The 6,269-nt window shown below is 52.2% G+C and overlaps 1 pseudogene; it reads right to left on the bottom strand.

The window, feature by feature from the left end:
- Window positions 1-5,211: 5,211 nt before the first annotated feature.
- Window positions 5,212-5,914, bottom strand: LOC147915928 (N-acetyltransferase 8B-like; annotated as a pseudogene).
- Window positions 5,915-6,269: the final 355 nt, after the last annotated feature.

The raw sequence follows: 6,269 nt of genomic DNA, 5'->3' as shown, positions 1-6,269 counted from the left end.
AATTTGACTCTATTCCGAGAGCACTTGGAGGCCATTATATGCTTTTAGCTGGCATGGCATATAACCAGGAATATTCACCGAGGAATCAGCAGCCCAGCACCAGTAGAAAGCTGTTTTCCTGCGCTGTACTATTTGATATTCACGACAGCCTAAGACTAAGGTTGATATTAAGGTTTCCATTGTACAGCTGGGAAACCGAGGCCAGAAAGCTGAGCTGTCCGGCCCGAGCCCCCACAGAAGGTGGCAGGCTGGAACTCAAGCCTGGGCAGCTCTGACCCCGGGACTGCACGGTGTGCTATTTCAGAAGCACATGCTGACCCCACAGGCAGGTTCTGACAAGCGTGTGGTGGATTATGAATCAGTGTCAAGTACCGTAGGCGAGGAGAAGCAGCTCTGTCTGGTGAGTGTGAGATCCCCCCCAACCCCATCATGTCCATCTATCGCGAGTGGTCGGGCCATACTTGACCCAATTCCAGTATGTCACTAAGGCTCTGTTCTTTCTTCAAGATCCAGTTTAGTGCTGCCTTCTCCACCAAGACTTCTGACCTCTCGCAGCCAGATGGACCTTGTATCTGCTCCTCCTTTGATATCTCTGCACTTCTCATTAAGTCTTTATATTGCTGTTAATTTGTTACTTACTTAACAAGTAACTGATAACTTATGACAGTTCATTAACTATTTTATTCATTTTCTGTTACCCATAGGAGCTTGATTATAATAGATGATTCTATTTTTGGAACCACTGTTATTCCAAGAGTGGTGGGGTTTGAGAGGAACATGTCAGTGGAATCCCACACTTGCGTCTATGAAGAACATTCCCCTCCTGGACCAGCCCAGCCCAGAAATGGACAAGGGAGAGGGAGGTAGACAATCAAGCGGCAGTCTGTTTTGGAAGTCTCAGGAAGAGGAGAAAAGTCAACTCAGATTCATTTAACTGAAGCTCCTGGAAAGAACACCATCTCCCCTTACCTCTCATCAGGGCTCTCATAACCCAGCCTCAGGTCAGCGCCCTAGACTTCCACTGAGAACTCAAGACGGACAGGAGATGAGTGAGGGAAAATAACAGCAAATCGCTTCAAGCGGAAAGAGGGTAGAGAGACAGGAAGATGTTCAGAAATCCGCGGACAAGGATTCTGTAGAAATATTCTCTAACCTAACTGTGAACTAATTCTCTGAGAAAAGGAGATGGTATCAAGACCCTACACTCATATTAGGACAACTTGGGGAGATTCTACAGGACAACTTGGGGAGACTCTACAGATATGGATCATCAAACAGACTAATTATGAAGGTGTGGGTGTGCTGAGGGGATGAGGGGTGCTTCAGGAACCAGGCGTATTACTGCCCAGAGGCCTGAAGTGATGCGGTAGAGAGAGGTACCAGGAGCCTGACCCAGAAGCTGAGGAAACAGGCTGCTTTGCCAGGTCTAGGGACGGAGCCAGCCCAGGGGACCTCGCGGGGAGGGGGCCTCACTCTCTTCCTCCCTCCAGTCTCCTGCCAGCCTCCTCCCTCCACACACGCTGGTGAAACTCAAGCAGAAGCCAAGGGGAAGTGGGGACCTCTTGCTGGTACATAAAACCTCATTTTTCAAATTGAACAAACTACTTCTTAGCTGAAGAAAAGTGTAAAGGGAAGTTTGGAGTTAGTGTTCTAGGTTTTCTTACTGCTGGGTCCAAGTCTGACCTCTAAAATAATCATGACTCATCCCCCTTCCTGCCTACTTTCTCGAAACTTTCAGTTCTTACACTTGCCCAAGGAGTCCCTGCACAAATCAGAAATCTGCATTTTGCTGTTCCCTGAAGCCACTGCCTCCCTCTGCCTGCATTCCCACAGGCCTGCAGGACCCACTGCCCACAGCCCCAGGCAGCAAAACCACTTTCTCCCCTGCCCTCCCCTCCCATTCTCTCTCTCTCTCTAATGCACACACACACACACACACACACACAGAGCGACATCCTAACTCTGCCAAAGTTCCATGACTTCAGGCGGTGACCATGACTTTGAGATTCCTCAGGACTCAGTGCTCTTGCTCCGCAGCAGAAGGGGACACAGGTGTCCTCAAAGTGTCTCCTACCAGGGGCTTAGAGATAAAGGTGGCACCTCCCTCCCCCAGTTTGTGTGGTGACAGCTGACTCATGGCCTGGCAGCAACTCTCACAATAATATCTGCTCATCATCTTTCCTCTCTCAAACATTTTGCATCTTCCTCTAGGAATTAGAACCATCTAAACTCTTCCTTTCATTTTCCTAATTTTTGTAAACATGAATTTCATAAAACATAAAATTAGCATAAAGTGTACAATTCAGTGGCATTTAGTACATTCACAATAATATACAGCCACCGCCTATATCAAGACTCAAAACATTTTCATCCCCCAAAAGAAAACCTGCACTCATGAAGCAATTGCTCCCCATTTCTCCTCCCTAAAACCCTGGCAATGCCCTAAACTGTCTGGATAACCTCCTTTGGAATTTCAACATTTGGGCCTCTGATCTCTCGTTAAATTTCTTGTCTATCACATCTGGTGCCTGAGTCTGAAGCTCCAGTTTCACTTCCTGTTCCCTGTAGCCCACTCTCTTGACCCAACACCCTCCTCCAATTCACAAACACAGGTGCACTCCCTTGTGCAGCTGGGGGCCCCTTACCTGAATCCTTCAGGAAAGACCTGCCTAAAACTCCTTCGGCAGTGAGTGTGGATTTGGTCTGGGAAGAAGAGCCGAGGAGTCACCAGCCAGGGAGCAACTGGCCTCTGTCCCCAGCTGTTAGAGCTCACCAGCACCCTCATGAGGGACGACAAGACAAGGGGGAGCACCGACCAGCAGAGGGGACCCCTGACTTCCTCTGCCTGAGGAGAAGCCAGAGGCTCATGGGCGGCTGGCCACTACGTTGCATTTAGAAGAAACTGTCCAGGATTAACACTAATGTGCTAATATTACTCATGTGGCATAAAAGCTTCATATTCACACTTCTTCTTAACAAGCTTCCAGGCAATGTCCTGCTTGCTGGTCTGGGGACCACACTTGAGTAGCAAGGGACTAAATAGCAATAATGGCCAGAATCTAAATAGGATGAACTGCTTCCTCCCTGTCCAACCACTTATCCCTGCCACTCAGCTGAAAAGGGGAGGAGCTGAACAATCAGAGGATGGGTGTGGGAGAGGTGGAAGGAGTATGCTCCAGGCAGGGGGAACACATGGGCTAAGGCCTCAACAGAAAGAGACTTTCTGGTTGTTGAAAGAACTAGAAGCTCAGTGTGGCTGGGCAGTGAGTGCAGGGATCGGAGCAGGGGATGGACAAGCTCCTTTCCTGGTCAGGAATTTTCAGGAGCAGAAGCCCTGTCCGCTCTGGGAAGCCCTCCAACAGTGAGTGGGTTGGGTGCCCTTTTGACGTCCTTCCAGGTGCCCAGTACCTCCCTCATCCTCAGACATAAGTCAACGTCTCTGCGCTTGCCCATTCCTGGTCTCTCAGCCTCCTCTGACCTGTAAGCCCCTGGAGGGCATGCTCCAGTCTATCTGGGGTTAGTAAAACCATTCTATTCTTATTTAAGAAACCTTTCAAACCATCCGGACCACTGTAGGCCTCTCAACTCCAGCACGAGCCAGTGCCCATTGGCAAACTCCTCCAGAGCGGCCGCCTCCCTGGGCCTGGAGAGCTGGTGGGAGCAGCAGAGGCTGCTGCCTGTGTCTTCCTGGTCCCCTCAGAGATCCCGGGCCTGAGGGCCCACCATTCAATACACGCTGGGACCACAACTAGGGAGGCAACAGAAGCTTGATTGAAAGAGAAGCAGGGGCGCAGATGAACAGGTCATTTGGATGGAGGGGTTTTCTGAGAAGCCTGAGGGGAAGGTGCAGAGGCAGCAGGCCTGGAGGACGTATATGGCCTGGCAGAGGGGACTGTGGGGGACCCCCAAGGCCAGGGAGAAAGAGACCTAAGTGGAGGGGACAGAGTTGAGGCCCGTGGTCTTGGGCAATAAAACACGAATGTTTGGAGCCACCTCATGACTTGGTGACAGGTCCCCATTCAGGTGAAATGTGCCCAGAACAGCACCAATTGACAGGATTGGGCCTGGTTTGTGGCCTGGCTGACCTTCCAGAGGATATAAGCTATGAGCAGGGGACACTGCCAGGATAGAGAGGGCCCCAAATACTGCTGTGTGTCACACAAAACGAGACTGAAAGGGCACTTGGACTTCCTGGGTCATCAGGGGACTCACCAGATCCTGGGACTCAGCCTCTGGGCTGGAGGACATGGTGAGAGGCTCTATACCACGTGGGGGCTCACCAATTGCTGGTGACACCCCAGCTGGGAAGGGTGCACAGTGCTGCCTAGACCAGCACACCTGGCCACTGAGTCAGAGGCTTCAGTGCCCAGTGGTCAGGCCTGAGGCACCTGGGGAAATCTGGAGTCTCTGAGCATTTGGGGACAGAGGTGGGGTCCCACGTGTGGCAGATCTGGGAAACTTGCCAATCCCATTTACTCTCCCTGGACACGCACCTTCCCGGCCTCCCTTCAGGCATGTTGGGGCCGCAAGACTGGGGTCTGGCCCGTGGGATGTGGGTTGCGTCTCTTCTCAGTCCAGCCCCTGTCAACATCCCACACTGTGTCCCCGGCCGCCTTCTTCCCCTTCAGCAGCGGAGACCTTGGGGCCATAGCAGATTGATGGCATCTTTCTTCTCCACACTCCTCTGCCACGTGGCTTTCAGCTTCTCTCATAAAGCGGTGGGTCCATTTCTGTCCCCTGAGTCTGGGATGTCAGCAGAGGTGATACCTGCAGACAGTGCAAACAGCACTGGCTTGTTTCTGTTTTGCTTTTCTCCTCTGCCATTACCTTAACACCATGCCTGGGCCGGCCTGCTGGAAACCAGAGAGTCCAGTCAGCCTGTCACGTCAGCCCACCCAGGACATGAAGACAAGGCTATCTGAGATCAAAAGGGCTGCCCAGCCAAAATGCTGACCCACAGACTCATGAGCCAAAGACATGTTTATTAGTATTTTCTGAGGATTTTAAATGAAACACTTTCATGGCAGTAGATTAATGAGACACTGGCACCCCAAAAAGACTGCATGGAGGAGAGTCACCCACCCGTCATCATGTTGGGTTCTGACATGGACGAGCAGTAAGTGACCCCTGTGCTGTCACAGTGAGATTTCAGGGTTGGCTTGTTCCTGCAGCAGAGCTGATCCTCCCCTGACTAGTCCACCAGAAGACAGATCAGAGGCCCCCTCCCTGTCCCGGTGCCTGAGACACCTGAGCACAGGGGACCTGGTAGATGAAACGAATGAAAGGGACAGCCATTAGCCTGAAGCTCATGAAGAAGTACTGGTGCGTCTTCTGGAAGCCCATGCTCTGGTAGAGAGTCAGGACAGAGGGCTGCAGGATGCTGGTGCTGAGGACGACTTCACTGTAGCCCTGATCCCTTGCAAACTGGAGGACAGTCCTGACCAGGGCTTTTGCTATCCCCTGACCACGGTGCTCCAAGGCCACACTGAGGCGAAGCAGCTCCAACTGCCCCTTCTCCAGGGTGGGCTCCTTAATGCGCAGAGCTCCCACCATGCCCACCACCTGCCCCTCGGCCTCAACCACCCAGAATCAGGAGCCATGCTCACTGAAGTAGGATTTGGTGACGTCAGACAAGTCTGTCTGCAAAGACTTGACTAGAAACTGGGTCCAGGAGTATTTGGCCAGAAACCACAGGGCAGCAAGGAGAGTGAGGCTGTCCATGAGGGCCAGGAACCAGGAGCCAGAGACCAGGAATAGGGCTAGGGGCCCCCCCAAGCCTGAGTACGAGGGTTGGGGGCAGCTTAAGGGTATGGTGGAATGTGGTGGGGATGTGCTCGGCCAGTCCCTGGGAGAATAAGGCCAGGACCCATTTGCGGTCGCCCTCCTGGTATTTGCGGATGTGATAAGGAGCCATGGGAGCCTTCTTGTCTGAGTCTCCAAGTCCATGAGAGAGAGAGCTGGGTGTCCCTGCACCCCTTCCCTGCAGCCCTGGGGAAGACACAGGAAGCCCTGTGACTGCTGCCATCTCTCCCACCTCCCTGGAACAGGGGAGATCCTGCTCCAGGGCGTGTCTTTCTGCTTTTGCCTGAGAGGAAGTAGGCCAGAGCCACTAGGAGAAGGAGTAGGGTCAGAAAGACCAGCATTTCAGCCTGACTCTAACCCTCTCAAACTGTGTGACCTTGGGCATGTTCACTTAACCTCTCCTAGCTCTGTTTCCTAATCTGTAGAACAGGATAAAATAAAAACGTGTATTCTGGGATTGTTTTGAG

Source organism: Ceratotherium simum, chromosome 11 (genome assembly GCF_057802395.1).
Source record: "Ceratotherium simum simum isolate JZ-2026a chromosome 11, ASM5780239v1, whole genome shotgun sequence".
In the NCBI taxonomy this organism is placed as follows: Eukaryota; Metazoa; Chordata; class Mammalia; order Perissodactyla; family Rhinocerotidae; genus Ceratotherium; species Ceratotherium simum.
The sequence above is the reverse complement of the archived record's forward strand: the minus strand, read 5'-3'. Positions and strand labels throughout refer to the sequence as shown.